At 38.2% G+C, this 19,657-nt stretch overlaps 1 long non-coding RNA gene across 1 annotated transcript; it reads right to left on the reverse strand.

The window, feature by feature from the left end:
* Window positions 1-1,462: 1,462 nt before the first annotated feature.
* LOC117503325 lies at window positions 1,463-14,867 on the reverse strand. Its single transcript, XR_004558543.1, has 3 exons — window positions 14,857-14,867; window positions 5,454-5,456; window positions 1,463-1,618 (listed from the first exon to the last, which is right to left on the reverse strand). It is a non-coding gene; the product is annotated as an uncharacterized LOC117503325 (long non-coding RNA).
* Window positions 14,868-19,657: the final 4,790 nt, after the last annotated feature.

Below are 19,657 nucleotides of genomic sequence, written 5' to 3' on the forward strand. Positions count from 1 at the left end.
AAGACTTTCAAAAATTTTACCATCCAGGGTAGGTCCAAGAAAAAAAATGAAATTTAAGTCAATACCTGATATTAAAAATTTGCAGCAATTACTATGTGTGAATGATTGAAAATTCTGCTAAATGGAAACCTGTAACAATTTCAAATTTTGTGCAGATGATTAGCAGTGATTAGCAGTCTTAGTAAACACTGGAGTGAAATTGGTCAATGAGGATGACCTGGCATGTGAAGAAATAAGGCTTCGATAAACTGTTTACTAGTCAAGTTCATAAATATTGTATTAAATCAAACTGACATTTGGATGGTAAGTAGGCCTAGCTCATAACAGCCTTTCATGTTTTTCATCACTATCTTAAAAGTATTGAGTAAAGAGTTCAGTGCCCTGCCTTGTGGATCGTAACCTTACTTCATGCTCGAGATAATCTTGCTCTTGGAATTAGCAAGATATTTACTATCCTCAAATCAAATACAGTAACCATAAGTGTATGATGACTTAAAAACCTTGATATTCCTTTCGTTGCATAGAAAATCGCACAAACTGAACATGACAGATGTGATACCCTCTTGTGTGATGCTTGTCTTCAAGAAATTCACTGATCTTATTGGCTTTCTATTAGTAAGTAAAATGTTATTTTTAGTTTTGAGTTTGATATATTTAGAATGAGTAAGGAAATGAGCAAATAGGTTATCTAATCGAAATCACTTAATATTTAATCAATACAAATAAGTAAAATAGAACTTCAAATGTATGTGCCATTGCTGTCAATACATGTATCTTCACTCATGCCAATAATTTGTGAAGATCATGGTACAGGTGAGGCATTATAAGCTTATTCAGTGTTGTTTTTTTTTTTTATTTTTATTTTTTATAAAAGAACCATGTATAGGTCATTCATCATGCTGAACTACATGAAACCAGATGCTCCACCATCACCTCTGCAGCATGGATGGAAATTACAAAAGGGTAAATGTTTGCCATTGCATTATTCCAAACCAGCACTCCCTGAATGTCTGCTTAGTGTTGGAACAATTGACAGTGCAGAATCTGACAGAGATTCAGAAACTAGTGCTTGTGACAGTAATTCTAACTTTGCCTCTGATGGATACAACACTAAGTAGTGATAAATGCTTAATTCTTACATTTTTGTACAAATAATGGTAGCCATGTTGAAATTACAAGGTCAAGGTTATTATTTATGTTTTTCAAAAGTACTTCAATTAATTTCTCATGCAGGAAAACATATGATTAGACATCAATATCATCAAAATTGGTCAAGGTTAACCATTTTTACAAAATTTTTATATTCATTGACCTTTTCACAGTTCATTGACCTTTTGATATTTTGAGCCGTAGCACCCTCATTTGAGGTCGGATGCTTAACAAACTAGATATTTTGGAATCGTTATGAGTAGACTAGTAATTTGATATGCATATTGACAGAATTGGAACAATTTTAAATTTTCACCCTTGTTTGACCTTTGTTGCCCCCTCCCGAAAATGCCTGGATGTTTGAAGACAACCCAAGTAAAAAATGATCAAAATCCATCAGGGAGCCCGAAACCACTTTCAAACCTTTGTTCCCAGAGTTTGGTCACGGGGTCTACAGGCTGGTCTGCTACTCAGGGTCATCTGGTGGGAATGATCAAATCAAATCAAATCAATTTCATTTATATAGCGCCAAATCACAACAAACAGTTGCCCCAAGGCGCTTCATATTGCAAGGCAAAGCCATACAATAATTACAGAAAAACCCCAACGGTCAAAACGACCCCCTGTGAGCAAGCACTTGGCGACAGTGGGAAGGAAAAACTCCCTTTTAACAGGCAGAAACCTCCAGCAGAACCAGGCTCAGGGAGGGGCAGTCTTCTGCTGGGACTGATTGGGGCTGAGGGAGAGAACCAGGAAAAAGACATGCTGTGGAGGGGAGCAGAGATCAATCACTAATGATTAAATGCAGAGTGGTGCATACAGAGCAAAAAGAGAAAGAAACACTCAGTGCATCATGGGAACCCCCCAGCAGTCTAAGTCTATAGCAGCATAACTAAGGGATGGTTCAGGGTCACCTGATCCAGCCCTAACTATAAGCTTTAGCAAAAAGGAAAGTTTTAAGCCTAATCTTAAAAGTAGAGAGGGTGTCTGTCTCCCTGATCCGAATTGGGAGCTGGTTCCAGAGGAGAGGAGCCTGAAAGCTGAAGGCTCCTCAGCTGAAGGGAATGATAGGTATAGCAGGGTATCATCTACGTCAGGGGTGGGCAATTAATTTTTACAAGGGGCCACATAGGGAACGTGAATTATGTCCAAGGGCCACACCATTGATAACTCGGCTGTCTCCCATTACAAATTTTACAAATATTACCTGTTTAATAGATTTTATAGGTAATTTTTATTATTGTAATAATATGTAGATATTTAAATATACCTAAATAAACCTCTCTAATGATTTGCAACACACAAGCTTGACATTTTTAATATATGTAATAATAATCACAGACCTCGTGGGCCGGACAGAGACATGCAAAGGGCCGCATGTGGCCCTCGGGCCGCATTTTGCCCAGGTCTGATCTACGTGGTAGTGACACAAAAACCTGTGAGAGAGGATAACTGGCCTGAGAGAGGTGGAATACAATGCAAAGAGAAGTAAAAGAACCATGCTTATCTTTTTGGCGGATCTATGTGGATGAAGGAATGCCACCACTAAACCTCTACGACTGATCTATTCGTCATCCAATCAATCCATCACAATATGAACATAAAAGTTGTCTTCTTATCACACACTCCTATTCAGATTATAAACAACCTGGGTGTTATGACTGATGACCATCTGTCATACTCCAACCATGTAGCTTCTGCCTACTGGTCATGCCACATTGCAAAAATTAGGCCTTACCTAACTCAGCATCCTTCCCACCTCTTCTTCTATGGTTATCTGTTGTCTTGACTACAGTAATCACCTTTTGCTTTCTTTGATGGGTTTCTTTTTGTATTTCAGGCTAACAATGGATGAGATCATATGCAGTTCAACTCTCAGCAGCAACAGATCTCAAAGGTAATGTTTGGAACTAACTCCAGACCTTTAATTACTTTAATCACCATTACTTGCAAATGACATGCTGATGGAACACACAGCCAAGCACCTAGTTCTCCAAATACCTGTGGACTATGTGGTTAAAGCACATGCAAAAAGTGCAATATGTAGCTGACTGTCTGCATTTGCATATCGGTTGTTGCCTTTCTGCTGTAATATCCTGTGTTGATCATCTAACATGGGCCATTTGCCTGTGTCCAAATATTTATGGACCACTGTCTATAGCAAAGCAGTCAAGGTGCATGGTCATGTTTTTACCAGAGATTTATAAAACGTGCCACTGCCCTCTACTGGTAAGAATATTTGAAACACTGGATGTAAATATGACTGAGATGAATGGCAGCTGTATGGTATGTTTGACTTTCAAGGACGATGTGATTAACTCTGTGCCAGTCTCCCTGCTGTTGCACATAATCACATGTGCATCATTTATATTGATCTAAAGTTCAAGTAGTTTTTTCAAGTTCTTCCTGCAACCGTGAGGCAGTCTGAGTCTGTGGACATTTTTAAGTCAAGACTCAAAACCTATTTTTATTCTCTTTCTTATGGATAGTTTTTATTTTTATTTGTATTATTCTTTTACTTCTGTTTTTATTTATGTATTTGAATTTTTTATTCATTTATTCAATTTTATGTTGACTTGTTTTATGTAAGGCGCCTTGGGGTGATTTTGCGCATTATAAGCTTATTAAATTAAATTAAGTTCAAGTAGGTTTTATTGTCATTTCAACCATATACACAGTGAAACGAAACAAAGTTCCTCCAGGACCAAAGGTGCAACAAAGAATATTATTATGATTTAACTGATTGTAGGTATGATTGTGATTGGTGCATGTAAGATACTTGCCAGTAAACAATTATATTGACATGTGCAAACCCATCTATTTGGAAAAAGAAGTGAGCGGACGTGTGGAGTTTGTTTACATGTCACTTTATAACTCCACATTGTGCTCACAAAGGTCCTCTGATAAATGAGAGACCCCTCAGTCATGTTCAGTGGACACTGTTGGGATCTTTGCCGTTGACACTATGGAGTCTGCTCTTTGGATACTGTTACAAAAGAGGACAAACCTTCCATATGCAGGTTTGTTTACACATATATTTACGTTCAAACAATATGCATTCCATATTCCCAAGATTTCTGACTTAACAAGATCATCAGGAGAGCTGGTTCTGTCCTGGGGGTTGAGCTGGAGTCTGTGGTGGAGGTGTCAGAGAGGAGGATGCTGAGGAAACTGCTCAGCATCCTAGACAGCACCTCCCACCCCCTGCATGCCACACTGACGTCCTGTCAGAGCAACTTCAGTCACAGAATGAGACCACCGAGGTGCACCACAGAACGCCACAGGAGGTCTTTCCTACCTGTGGCAATGACATTGTATAATCCCTCCCCCCTTCTGCAGGATGAATACATAAGGAACATAATTATTCAGTTACTCCGAGTTATGTGCAATATTATCGAACATCTTGTGCAAATGTCTCCCAGTCATTTCATATAAATTTATTGTATTTATTGTAAAACAAACAAACAAACAAAATTGTTCACTGTTTACTGTTTCGGCACTCTGGCAAAATAATTTCCTTCAGGATAAATAAAGTTGATCTTATCTTGTCTTATCTTATCTTATCTTATCTTAACGTAACTTAAGGTATCTTATCTTAACGTAACTTATCTTATTATCAAGTATCATTCTATTTTCTGAACCTTTCATTACATATGATTCAGTTTCATTCCATATTCTCAAATATTCATTCCATATTTCAGGATTTAATTCCATATAATGAGGTTTCATTCCATATTTTCACACTTTCATGTCACTGTCAAGATTCATTCTAGATTCTCAAAAATGTATTCCATATTCTTAAGGTTTAATTCATTATAATCAGGTTTCATTTCATATGCTCCAACATATATTCCATATTCTCTTGCTTTAAGTCCACAGAATCAGGTTTCATTGCGTATGCTGAAATGTTTTTAACATATTATCAGGTTTCATTACATATTCTCAAACATTTATACCATTATTCCACGTGTTAATTCTAGACAATGAGGTTTCATTACAAATGACCAAACTGTCGCTAAATATGGTCAAATTTTAAATCCATATGATCTGTTTCATTCTACATTAATTGAATTCCATTATTATCAGGCTTCATTCCATATTCCTGAGCTTTAATTCCATATTGTCATGTTTCATTCCGTATTCTCAAACGTTCATTACATACATGCAAACTTTAATTTCATATTTGAAAACTTTCATTCCATAACCTCGGATATTGTTTTCTATATTATAAATGAACAGTACTTTTTCTTTTATTGTACTTTGTGTGCAAAAAGTCAGATTTTCTCAGTTATTTACGTACATACGTACTTACAGTGTGATGTGAAAGGATAAAAGTGCAATCAGAACCCGGAGTTAAATAATTAATCACAAACATGGTCAGAAAACATGTCTTTAGTCTTTTATAGTTTAAGTACGAGGAAGATGCAAAAATATTTCAACAGAAGAAAGATAGCAACATGTATTTTTTTTTTCACATAGGTCAGGTGAACTTGACCTCTATCTCTTTAGGTCATGCCTCACCTGGATCTGATGCTACAGTATCGCCCACAGCTGCTAGAAAGCGCATAAAGTGCCACGATTCAGCTCAACCGGTGCACATGAAGGTCAGGTTGGCATGGCTGTTAATGCAATTTTATTCCTTTAAAGTCTCTTCGGCTCACTCCGTTACAAAGACTTTTCTTGGGAACAGTTTGACTTTTACTGGGTCGACTGATATTCTATAGTTGAATAAATACTTTTGCGATAACCTTTCTCCCCTGACGGGGTCGTCTGTTCCTAGTGCTCAGTGTCAGTCTCACTGTGGCGTGACATTTCCTCACCTCCAGATAAACAGAAGCTGCTTTATTTGGTGACGGTTTAAAACCTTTGAGGTATTAAATTAAGCGTCATTGCTTGCAAATGCAGGTTATTGTGAACTTGTGAACACTGAATGGCCTGTCAAAGGCTGTAGAGTCACCACTAACTGCACTGGGCAGTCAAAAGCTTGTAAAAGTGATAATTAATATTAACAATCTTATTAATTCATAAATAAAGTTGCAAAATAAAAGAAATAAGCTGTTAAATATAATTAACAAATAAATATATGTGACCACTTTTCATTTTTTTTTTTTTACAATACACTTTCTTATGTACAACCCCTGGCAAAAATTATGGAATCACCGGCCATCCACAGTCCACAATTGCTTTTCCTTAGCCCATTGTAACCTTGTTTTTTTCTGTTTAGGTGTTAATGATGCCTTTCATTTAGCTTTTCTGTATGTAAATCCCATTTCCTTTAGGCGGTTTCTTATAGTTCAGTCACAGACGTTGACTCCAGTTTCCTCCCATTCGTTCCTCATTTGTTTTGTTGTGCATTTTTCGATTTTTGAGACATAAACTTTAAGTTTTCTGTCTTGACGCTTTGATGTCTTCCTTGGTCTACCAGTATGTTTGCCTTTAACAACCTTCCCATGTTGTTTGTATTTGGTCCAGAGTTTAGACACAGCTGACTGTGAACAACCAACATCTTTTGCAACATTGCGTGATGATTTACCCTCTTTTAAGAGTTTGATAATCCTCTCCTTTGTTTCAATTGACATCTCTCGTGTTGGAGCCATGATTCATGTCAGTCCACTTGGTGCAACAGCTCTCCAAGGTGTGGTCACTCCTTTTTAGATGCAGACTAACGAGCAGATCTGATATGATGCAGGTGTTAGTTTTGGGGATGAAAATTTACAGGGTGATTCCATAATTTTTTCCTCAGAATTGAGTGATTCCATATTTTTTTCCTCTGCTTGGTCTAAAAAAGTAACCGTTACTGACTGCCACAATCTTTTTTTCTTGATTTCTTATAGTGTTTCTTAAAGCCAGAAAGCTGCCATTTGAAATGACTTTAGTTTTGTGTCATGTCTGTGATCCGCTTTTTTTCTACAAAATTAAACAACTGAATGAACATCCTCCGAGGCCGGTGATTCCATAATTTTTGCCAGGGGTTGTATAATCAAGCTGTGTTTAATCAAGATTCAATAATCATTTATTTAGTGATTTTGTTTATATATATATATATATATATATATATATATATATATATATATATATATATATATATATATATATATATATATATATATGTGTGTGTGTGTGTGTATGTGAGATAATCTGTGTAATAGCTAGGCTGCCCAAAACTTTTGCGCAGTAGAAATTATTTAACATCTACTGTAGTGTGTATATTTGTCCAGCAGATGGGGTAAGATGGCAAAAAAAGAGGCTCAACCAACCTGAAGACACTGTCGGTGTTACACAGTGCAAAACATATTAAATTAAAAATAACTAAATTATTAAAAAGTTGTAAATTTAAATACACATATTAAAATTGTGATAGCAAGCTATATAAAATATAAGTGATCTAAAAGTATTATTTTAATCTTGCAAAGAGGGCATCAGTGCCCATCATGGGGGAATTGTGCAAAAAAGTTTTAATTTTAAGTTCAATCTGGTATGCATATGCATTAACAAATTTGTGAAATTCGAATGTGTTAAACATGTATAAGTAGATAAATAATGCATAAACTATTTTATACTGTTAGCATGAAACGTTAAATGTTTCTAACATTTACCTACATTTACATACCATACCACCATACAGGTGCAGGAGCATGAATTATTATTATCATTCATAATAATAATAATAATGATAACGACAATATGTTATATTAATATTATTGTTGGTAGGGCAAAGAAATTGTAAATGTGCATTTTCACATACATTAACATTTTATGCCATATACATGTTGTTAATTCACATATACAATTATACAAATTATACACATACAACTTTTTGGTGTTGTATATAATGACCTGTTGGTCATTATATATACAACGATGAATAACTGCACATATACTAATCTTCAGTGTCTACTACATAGTAGGTAACCTATTTGATGTAACTGATATAGCTAACAATAATTATTACTGTATATACATTCCATGTAACTGTGAATTTCCCCCAACATGTTAATTCACTATAATTTTCTGGTTGATATGTCACACTGGAGTATTAGTCACATTTCTCCAAAACTGCATCATGAAGAAGAGAAAGCATATAAGTCACACTGGTTTCATGTTGCATTTACTATATTTAAAACATGGTGCTACTGCTGCAACAAGCAGCAAAATACATTTAATTGATGCAATATTTAAGCACTGCATGAGTGAGAAGCAAGCTGGCTAATCATTGTTATTGGAAGGTGCACAAGGAATTCTTTTGAACAGACAAAGCATCAAGAAGGACCAATAAATGTGCAAATTTACCTCACTAATTGTAATTAAACTTTTTAATTGCTTATACATTTTAAAACAATATAGCTATCTTTACCTGAGATTAGCCATCCTCCTTGTTGCTATTGTGATGCCTGGCCTTTATTCAAGTGCACAGTCCTTCAGTTTGAGAGCATGATTTATTAATTGCACTCATTCTCTCAGACTCAACATGTCCTCCTCATTCCTCTTCTTGTTCTTGTTTTACAACAGATAGCATCCAGTTTAATGGTGCATTACTGCTACCTTCTGCTCCGGAGTGTAGTTCAGACAGTACCTCATTCAGATCAGGATATGGAAGACGTTTGTCACGTGTGTAGCCAGTGCCATTGTGTGGCTGTAGATGATAATGCAGCATTTTTTGATATAGAAGCCATTTCAAAATATAAGTTGCAGGAACAGCCAAACAAGTTTAAAAAAGAAGACTTAGTTCAGAAAATATTGCAATTTGTTCTTAAATTGTTAGTTTATCTTAAAATATATTCTAATTTGGATGAAACCAAAAGTCCAAAGAAAAGATGCACTGTGAATACATTCCACTGCATCTGGAAAGTATTCACAGTGCTTCACTTTTTCCACATTTTGTTATATTACAGCCTTATTCCAAAATCGATTACATTTATTTTTTTCATCAAAATTCTGCTTTCAAAATTCAACCCCATAATGACAACATGAAAAAGTTATGTTGATTTTTTTTTTCAAATTTATTAAAAATAAAAAACTAAGAACTTGTGCACATAAGTATTCACACCCTTTGCTCAATACTTTATTGATGCACCTTTGGCCGCAATTACAACCTCAAGTCTTCTTGAATATGATGCCACAAGCTTGGTGCACTTATCTTTGGGCAGTTTTGTCCATTCCTCTTTGCAGCACCTCTCAAGCTCCATCAGGTTGGATGGGGAGCGTTGGTGCACAGACATTTTCAGATCTCTCCAGAGATGTTCAATCAGATTCAGGTCTGGGTTCTGGCTCGGCCACTCAAGGACATTCACAGAGTTGTCTTGAAGCCACTTCTTTGATATCTCTCATGGTCTGCGAGTCCTTCATGTGCCTTTTGACAAACTCCAGGTGGGCTGCCATGTGCCTTGATTGGTGGATTGCTGCAGAGATGACTGTCCTTCTGGAAGGTTCTCCTCTCTCCATAGAGGACTGTTGGAGCTGAAACCATCGGGTTCCCTGACTAAGGCCCTTCTACACTGATCACTCAGTTTAGATGGGCAGCCAGCTCTAGAAAGAGTCCTGGTGGATCCGAACGTCTTCCATTTACAGATGATGGAGGACACTGTGCTCATTGGGACCTTCAAAGCAGCAGAAATGTTTCTGTACCCTTCCCCAGATTTGTGCCTCAAGACAATCCTGTCTCAGTGGTCTACAGGCAGTTCCTTTGAATGAGAGATTTTGCTTGGTTTGTGTTCCGACATGCACTGTCAGCTGTAGGACCTTATTTAGACACGTGTGTGCCTTTCTAATTCATGTCCAATCAACTCAATTTACCCCAGGTGGACTCCAATTAAGCTGTCAAAACATCTCAAGGATGATCAGTGGAAACAGGATGCACCTGAGCTCAGTTTTGAGCTTCATGGTAAAGGCTGTGAATACTTATGTACATGTGATTTCTTAATTTTTTAAATAAATTTGCAAAAATCAAAAAAAAAAAAATTACATTGTTATTATGGGGTGTTGTGTGTAGAATTTTGAGAAAAAAAATCAATTTTGGAATGAGGTTGTAACATAATAAAATGGGGGAAAGTGAAGTGCTGTGAATACTTTCTGGATGCACTCCATATACAATTTGAGAAAAAGCATTTTATATTCTCATGCCTCAGCGAAATGTAAATTCAAGATTTCCAGATGGATGGGACACACCAATATCTTGGTGTAATGAGTATGCTGAACATAGGTACTAATGCTACATGCATAAATGATTCAAAGGAGCAAACTATTTTATATGCTGTCAAGTACTGAAGGAAACTACAATCTTCCTATTGCTCCTCATAAATTTTGTAGATCACACCTCCAACTGCGTAATATAGCTGTTGTGCTTTTCAGCACCTTGTTATCTTACCCTCCACTTATATAGTTAGTCTGGTCTTGTGCAGTGGAGATAATTACAATTTCAGCAACGTTTGCCAGGTGATTACCTCATAATCCCCTATTTCATTTGATAAGTCACGCATTGATTCAACTCCGAGTTGGACCTAATGGAGTGTCTTTTCCGCCACCGCAGTGATTTGTATGCTGGGGCGAAAGGACAGCGGCAGATTGGAGGCGGAAAAACAGCCGCTCACCATGCGCGTTGGCCCCGCCTTGGATGAAAGATGAGCAGCAAGGAAAGGCAGAGTCCTGAATGCAAACCGTAAATCACAAACGCATGTCGGAGAAGCAACTTTGTTTTTATGTGTTCGTTGTTGAGGATGGGGTTGTAGTAATAGTGGTGGAGGGGGGGTAGGACACTAAAAAAGATAAGACGAGCGAGGCCTGCTTGGTATTCACCTGTCTCTTTGGATCAATAAAGGTAATTTGGGCTGATTCCTCCCCGTAGACCTCTTAGCAGACGGAAGGGGAGCGGGGTCATCCACTGCTGAGCTGCAGGGAGCTGGAATAACTTAGAATCACACTCTTCAAATTACTGCCCCTGTTTGAGAATCTCTCAGTCAGCTATTCCGAGATCGCAGGAAGCACGCGCTTTCAAATCAGTACTGCTGCAGGCAGGAATTGCTTTACTGATGCTTTTTTTAGGGAGGCATCTGGATATTTAGTCTACAGATGTGTAGCAGGACTTCCATCCCAAAAGCCCAAATTGAACCTTAGTTTCACCTTTGTCCGAAAATTGAACTGAACCTGGAAAAAGACGGAACCAAAAACTTCACGATGGTGATCACTTTTCATGCTTCGTGACGCGACACTGAAACAGTTTAGAGGGGTTACGACACCCGTGAAGAAGACTGCTTGGAGGTGGGAGCTTTCACATGTCAGGTCTCATAAATTACCATGGAAACAGGAGCTTCATGTTGAATGAGGAGCACTCCATCACTCCCCCCCGCTTTACCCTCAACACCAGACCAACACAGTACAGTCAAAAATCACACTTGGAAGAAACAGAATCAAATTTTTTATTTATTTCATCTGTATAATTAGGGAATAAGCCTGTTGTGTGTGATGATTTGCTGACGTTCATGCTGATTATACGGTTGCAAATTGAGCTTTAACGTAAAAAGGAGTTTTACGGTGATGCATTGGCGGACCCGTAAAACGGCTGTTTGTGAACGTATAACAGCATAAATGTCTGCAAATCATCAGACACAAGGGGGTTATTCCCATTCTAATCCAATTCCATCGTTTGCACGGTTTATTTTTCTGTAGGTAATTTGGTAGGCGAGGCTTACCGTCGAGCCAAGGCAGCGTCACTCCAACAGCGGTTAGGACGCAGAGTAATCCATCAAATGTGAAAATCCATTAAATCCATCAAATGTGAAACAGTAATTCTGTGTTAGAATCCACACCAATACTTTCGTATGGTGGCTTACATTCACCCATTTCAGCGGCGGCGGCGGTACACGACTTCCTCTCGCTCTCAGCTAACAGTGCTAACAGCTAGCAGCGTGTGCAGCCGGTGTTCTGTTGAATTGTGCATCTTGTCGTATAAATTGACAGTTCTGTGTCCCGACAATAGATGCGTGGAGGACAGGAATGACATCTCGTCAGATCACCGGTCAGGGCGCGAAGTAATACATGAAATGTGAAACGGTTGAATATTTTGCCACCGTTACCCCGATATTATACGGTCTGAAATCTCACACGCTAAACCAATAGGTAACCAGTAGGTAATTCAGTTGGCGAAGTTTACCGTCAAGGCAGCGTCGCTCCAACAGCGGTCAGAGCGCGGAGTAATTCATCAAATGGAAAATCATCAAATGCGAAACGGTAATTCTGTATCAGAATCCACATCAATACTTTTGGTCATCACTACACTACTTTCTCTCGCTCTGAGCTGACACCACCATCACTGACATCTGCGCAGCAGCGTGCATGGTCAGGGCGCGGAGTAATACATGAAATGTGAAACGGTCGAATATTTTGTGACCTTACACTCGATATTATATGGTCTGAAATCTCACATGGTTAACCAATCAGATTTGTGGAAAAAATATAATTGGATTAGAATTTGGGATTTGATCCAACCTCATCGTTCATATTTTATGTTGTTGTTTATGGAAGAAACTGACAAACAAGCTACATGTATCTTCAAGCTCACCTGCTCCTAATTTCCATCATCCATTTAGCATCCACCCACTAACCAGCAGGTGGCAGTATTCAGCAGTTGGAAGACAGGTGATGGAATATTACGTAAGCAAAACAAACATGCTTTTTGGGTCAGTTTGGTGCGTCAAATTGAATCCAGTTTTTCCTCATTATATGTACTGTTGATTTGGATTGATAAATTATACTTCTGTCAATATCTGTGACTACGTATACTATATAGTATGTATGTAAAATATAGTACTTTAAAGCTACAGAGTGTAGGGTTTCGTATCATCGAGTGGTGAGGTTAGAGGTGGCACGATGTACTGTACTTGGTCAGGACTTGCCTCTGCTTCGTATCTCAAATAAAGATAAGGTACTCTTCCAATTCTTATTCTTCTTTTTAGGTTCAGGTGAGTATTTATTGTACTTTGGTTGATAGTTTATTTTCTCCAATGTTCCAATAGTCTTATTTTGCTTGATTGATGATTTCGTTGACTTTAATTGGCAGGCAGAGCAGGACTGATCTTGGTGTTAATCAGGTTTTGTTCTTGATGTAACAAGGTGAAGTCCAGATCCCCTTTGGTTGACCTGGTAGACCCTTGGTCTCAAGTATGAGTGATCTGGTGTTCAATGTCCACTGTGACAGTGGCCACACAGATTTGTCATCTGGTTACATTTAGTTAGTGAGCGTCAGTTCAAGGTTCAGTTCTTGGGACTGGAACATTGACATTCTAAAATTTTCTTTTTATAGCACAGAGAGCTGTGTGCACTTTTTCTTGTAGTGCATTCACTGCCATGCTGAACCTCCTTGATGCAGTAATTACAAGAACAAGGTAAATATATATGTGTGTGTGTATATATATATATGTGTGTGTGTGTGTATATATGGATGTACAGTGCATCCAGAAAGTATTCACAGCACTTCACTTTTTCCACATTTGGTTGATTCCAAAATGGAGTAAATACATTTTTTTTCCCTCAAAATTCTACTCACAACACCCTATAATGACAACATAAAAAAGTTATTTTGAAATGTTTGCAAATTTATAAAAAATAAAAACTAAAATCACATGTTGCTAAGCAGCCCAGTCTCACATTTGTTTTCATCCTCCTGTCTCAAAATGATTCAAATTTCCGTGACATGTTTTTTTAAAACTATTGCTAACCCTACTCCTACCCTCAACCCTAACCTTAACCATAACCTAACCCTACTCCTTCCCCTAACCCTAACCATACCCCCCCCCCCCCGCACTGCACTTTTAATTATGTGCACCCATCACAGAATGAATTAGAATAAATTTGTGCTCCCATGATGAAAATTTGGCACTTTTCGTGACAATATGACGAACCAATAGATTAATGTATATTTCATGGTGTTGAATCACAACATGCAGTGAAACTGGGTTGGCATAAGTATTCACACCTTTTGCTAAAAACTTTGTCGATGCACCTTTGGCAGCAATTACAGCGTCATGTCTTCTAAAATGGAAAGCTAGAAGCTACATGCAACTATCTTTGTGCAGTTTTTGTCCATTCCTCTTTGCAGCACCTCTCAAGCTCCATCAGGTTGGATGGGGACCATCGGTGCACAACCATTTTCAGATCTCTCCAGAGATGTTCAATCAGATTCAGGTCTGGGCTCTGGCTGGGCCACTCAAGGACAATCACAGCGTTGTCCTGAAGCCACTCCTTTGATATCTTGGCTGTGTGCTTGGGGTCATTGTCCCACTGAAAAATGAACTGTTACCCTGGTCTGAGGTCAAGGACGCTGTGGAGCAGGTTTTCATCCAGGATGTCTCTGTACATTGCTACATTCATCTTTCCCTCAATCCTGACTAGTTAAATAAATTCGCAATAATCTAATTTTTTTCCACATTGTCATTATGGGGTATTGTGTGTAGAATTTTGAGGGAAAAAATAATTTAATCCATTTTGGAATAAAGCTGCAACATAACAAAATGTGTAAAAAGTGAAGTGCTGTGAATACTTTCTGGATGCACTTTATGTGTGTACATGCATGTGTGTATATGTAGCATAGTACACAGGACAGCGAGTACTCAGTATAAGTGGGCTAATTAAAAGTCTTCTTTTCCTTATCTTACAACTTCTGTTACCTTTCAACATCATTAAGTGTCTTGAAGAAGCACATATTGATAGTCCAACATGTGCAAAAGTGTTTGAGGCTGAGCTAGCTGTCGTTTCCATTCTCGTACCCTGACCTAATCACCATATCTCATTACCATTCACATGAAAATACTAATTACAAAGGCAGGGTGAACCTGATTTATGCTAATGGAAACGTGAATATGAGACAAATGCATTAATCTAGAGCATAGGACCCTCTGCTGGTGTTAACTGTGATTAGCATGTGATTACCATAGCATGGGTTATATTGGGTTATATCCACTGGAAGCCCTGCTTCTGAAAATCTCTTTGCTCACCAGCAGGGAATGAGACTGTCACTCTTCATGGCATGAGGAAACAATTTTAATAACTCAAAATGAACAGTTTTGATTGTTGTCATCTAAACAAAAATCCCTTATAAACTGTGAGCCAGTGGAGCTCCATTTTGGGCATGAGTTTAAAAAAAAAAGACCGTGGCTGTTAACGTTTGTATCGTCCAACGCTAAGCCTGGGAACTGACTTTATATCACAGAGAACATTTGTTCGGAACATTTTGGAAGCAGACAAGCTAGTTTTAGCCGTTACCCGAAGCTAACCATTACTTTAATTCATTTATATGCTAACAAACTGCCTCAAGGAGCTTCACATGACTACGATCTAAACTTATCAACCCTTAGAGGAAGCACACAGACGACAGTAGTAAGGAAAAACTCCGTCTGATGATGCCGAGGAAGAAACCTCAAGCAGACCAGACTCACTTACTTGAACTTAACCATTATCCTCATGCTATTAGCTTAACCCGTTTTGCCCCACTGGCAACAATTGTTGCCGAAGTGTACTGTCATTTTCTACTCACAATAAAAAAATCTCAAAGGTACTAATGCGACTTTTTCCACTTATAAAAAAAAAAAAAAAAAAAAACTGGGCATAAACGGCTTAATCTCAATGCTAACGTGTTGCTTGAGTCTTTTGCCTTCATGCTCATGTTAAGGGGTTTTCACACCGGAAGTGTTAAAGGCGTTAGAAGCATCGCAAATCGGTCTAAAAAGCAATATTTTCAACGAGATGCGTCACTTTTTTGACACGTGTACACAGGCAATTTTTTGGTGCATTTTGTATGAATTCTACTGAAATTTGAGGTTTGGTGGTGGATTTGCAGTCCAGAGGACTAACCATTTACTACAGGACCACAAATGCACATGTTGCGTACGATCAGATTGCAGGATTAACGTCCACCTTTCAGACAGGCAGTCATAGTGTTTAAACAACATCCAAAAATAAATATAGATGACTATTTGAAAGTGATATTCCACACGTCCTATCAAGTGTATCACGTAGCATCAAGGCATGTTATCCTCCTGCGTGTTCCTGTCCACGCCATATGTTCCAGACGCTGGACCACCTCTGCGACTTCCAGCGGACAGGAGGATGCGCTTGTTTTGGGAGACACAAGAGCACAAAGAGAGGGGGCCCATCTTTCTATCCCTGCTTTGATCCCTCTTTTGAGAGGACCCAGGCGTGGCTTTCTCCGTGTCCCTGTGGCCTGGGCCCTGCTGCTTGGAAGACAGAGGCTGTGCCACTACACACATGGCACTCCACCAGAAAGAACCCATTGACCAGGCGACAGATTGGTGTTGAGACTACCTGATGATTATCCCCCACTTGTTCTTGTCCTCCTTTTCTCTCCACTGCAGCCAACCACAGACAATCCATGCATCCCCCCTATCTTTCTAATACAAATTGCCACTCTGTAGTAGATTTAAAAGAGTGGCTGAAGCCTTTGTTGGCTAATCTGTAACAAATAGGAGAAGTGATGTTGCGTGCAGCCCTTCTTATTCAGGATTAGGCTCCTCAGTCGGCCCTATGAGGGTAATACTTCTGACGCTAGCTGTGGCATGACTGCGTATGCCTTGCACAATGGAAAAAGGAGTGGTAATATTGAATATTGTCCTGAGTCAGGATTGTTGGCTCAAATAGTGACTATATATATATATTTTTACCAGACTAGTCCCATTGAGATCGAGATCTCTTTTGCAAGGGAGAGCTGGATAATTATAAAGTACAATTGTATATAAAAAGAAAAAAAAAATCCCTGCTGCTAATTAATAAATGAATGAATTAATTAATTAATTCAACACACACATACCCAAAATAACAGTCAACTCACAAAGAAAACAATCCAACAACGCACCCATGGGTCCAAAAGGGTGTAGGCACAATCAAAAGCTTAGAAACACCCACCCCTTTAACCAGAAAAGCAAAAGTGTATATATATGTATAAAAAATATACATATACCCATGATAACGCATACAAAATTATAAAAAATTAATCACTGAACTAAAATTTCAAAACCAACATGCAAACAGCAGTGCACCAAAAACAAAACCAAATTGACAAATCTCGTCCGTCACGCCATAACAAGTAATTAAATAATTTTTGTACAGCCTTTTTTAAGCCAACCAAGTTACCAGTGATTTTACATTATCCAGGCACATATCCTCAATATTTATAGTAGTTTGAATCTTTGGTTTTTGAAATAATAATGTTCCTCGCAAATTATAACTAGAGTCCCTCATTTTGAACATGTCCTGTACATTATAGCTCTAGCAGTCGCTTAAAATGTTTATCTATATCCAAAAATGAGAGCTAACGACTACAGTCCTTCTTTGTCAGGATTAGACTAGGAGATCAATATTACTACTGTAGGGGCATACCTTTGGGTCTACTACTGTCTAGGTCAGGACAATTCAGTGCCCTGAGCATCACCACACTACATAACCACTTTGGTTTCTAATTGGCAACCATCCAGGCAGACAACTGGTTCATCTACATTTTCTTAAATATGTAGCCTTTTCCACTTGGTCTTGTGCTCAGTACTGAGATACCTTGTCGTGAATCAAGCAAGAAAGGTACCACTATAAGCATCATACTGGAACTGATGTTCCCTCAAGATGCACTCTTGCCAAATTACCTTTCATTTGATACAAAGTCATTCCAGTGGTATCCAAGGATCCTTAGAAGAAATCATCATAGGTTGTCAGTTAGTGTCCAAGTCTCACAACCATATAGTAACACTGGTAGTTCCAGGACCATAAAGACTGTGACATTCATTCTCCTGCAAAGGTATCACCATTTCTGCCAAGTGACCTCCTGATTCTATAAGCTCTGTCAGATATCTCTTGATCTCAGTTTGAATAAAATTGTGTTAATGTGTACTAGGGATGGTTGGGGGCAATGGCCGGAACTGTCCTTTTTTACGATTTGGATCCTTGAGGCTCTTCGGAGAACCCTGCTAGGTTGATACCTTGGGTTAAAGTAGGGGTTTGATTTGAAAACTACTAGCAGGTTGAATAAAAGTGTGCGTCCTTGTGGGAGGGTGCACGTGTGTAGTTTGTAAGAGGGCAGCTTTGTCATTAGCTGGGCACAGGGTCATCTGGCTTTAATAGGTGTTCTCAGGTGTTGATTCTGATGTCTGCTGCAATGGTGATGTTTGCTGTTGGGAATCAGATTCTGGCTCCCCCCTCCACGCCGGTACCTCTGCACCCCTCCTAACACCAGGCTCATTACGTTGGTATCGATCGGCACCTCACCGCACATCAGAGGGCGAACAACTCCTCTCCTCCCTTTCTCTCTTTTGTTGTCGCTTTTAAAATCGGTCGTTTGCGACATAAGGCTACTTTATCTCTTGCAGTTTCTCTCTAAAGATGACGCAATGAAAAGTGAGAGGTCCTGTAAATCCACAACCCATGCTGATTTAATAGGGAAAATCTGACATTAAGGAACTAGAAACTCTTTGTTCTCAAGGTGTGGTGTGCAGCGCTGAGAGGTTCATTTTAGATCTAAGGAGGGTGCTCAACGTGTCTTGAACCCTCATCTGTGCAGTACCCTCTTATCTCCAAGCGTTAATGCTTCTTTCGCTTAAATTAGCTTTATTTTATGAAGGATTAAATATCTTGAAAAATAAAACCCAATTTGTTATCCAAAGTCGGAAGCTTTGGGAGGGATAACTGACTAATATGCAGTGTAGGTGGACATGAACTGCAGGAATAAGAAGCACAAGGCAGTCATGAAAAATTAAGGTGCTAAAAACAAAGAGTTTGACAATCCAACCAAAAGATGTTTGATATATAATTAAAAAAAAAAAAGTCAAAACCTGTTAAAAACATTTTACAACATTTATTTATTTTCACATCAGTAATTTAATTTTTGTTGTTGTATGCATCATTTTGGACCACATTTTGCATACAACATACATATTTTACAGTTTGCAAAATTTTGGACATTTTATTTTCAAGATCTGGAAGTAAAAATCAGGCTTCTTAATTTTAAAAAAGTTTAATTTTGCTCTTTATTTCAAAGTGGAAAACCCCTCTGCAATACAGTCTAAGTTAAATAAAGTTATAAAAGCAAAGTAATGAAATGCATGCATGTTGATCACTTTTACAACCAGTTGGCTTTTGACCAATCAGGTGAGGGATACTAGAATATTTGAAATTCGGTTGGTCGGTCGGTCATAAAAGTAACAACATAACAAAATATGATACACTTTTTATTTTATTTTATTTTGTTTAAATCATTATTCATGGCTGTGCAACATTGAGATACCTGGGCTACAATGCAATTCAAGAGCAATACTTTCTATTATTTTAACTGTTTGATGTGATTTGATTTGGTGTGATATGATGCAGTTCGATATAATTCTTTGTTTGATCCTGACACACATTTTCCACAATAAATTAAAATAAACCAAAAGTAACATTGATTACTTTTAAATGCATGTTTAATTAGAAACCACAGATGTACTTGTTGTGCTGCATATTACTGATGCCTCTGCTCGCC

Source organism: Thalassophryne amazonica, chromosome 21, assembly GCF_902500255.1.
Source record: "Thalassophryne amazonica chromosome 21, fThaAma1.1, whole genome shotgun sequence".
In the NCBI taxonomy this organism is placed as follows: Eukaryota; Metazoa; Chordata; class Actinopteri; order Batrachoidiformes; family Batrachoididae; genus Thalassophryne; species Thalassophryne amazonica.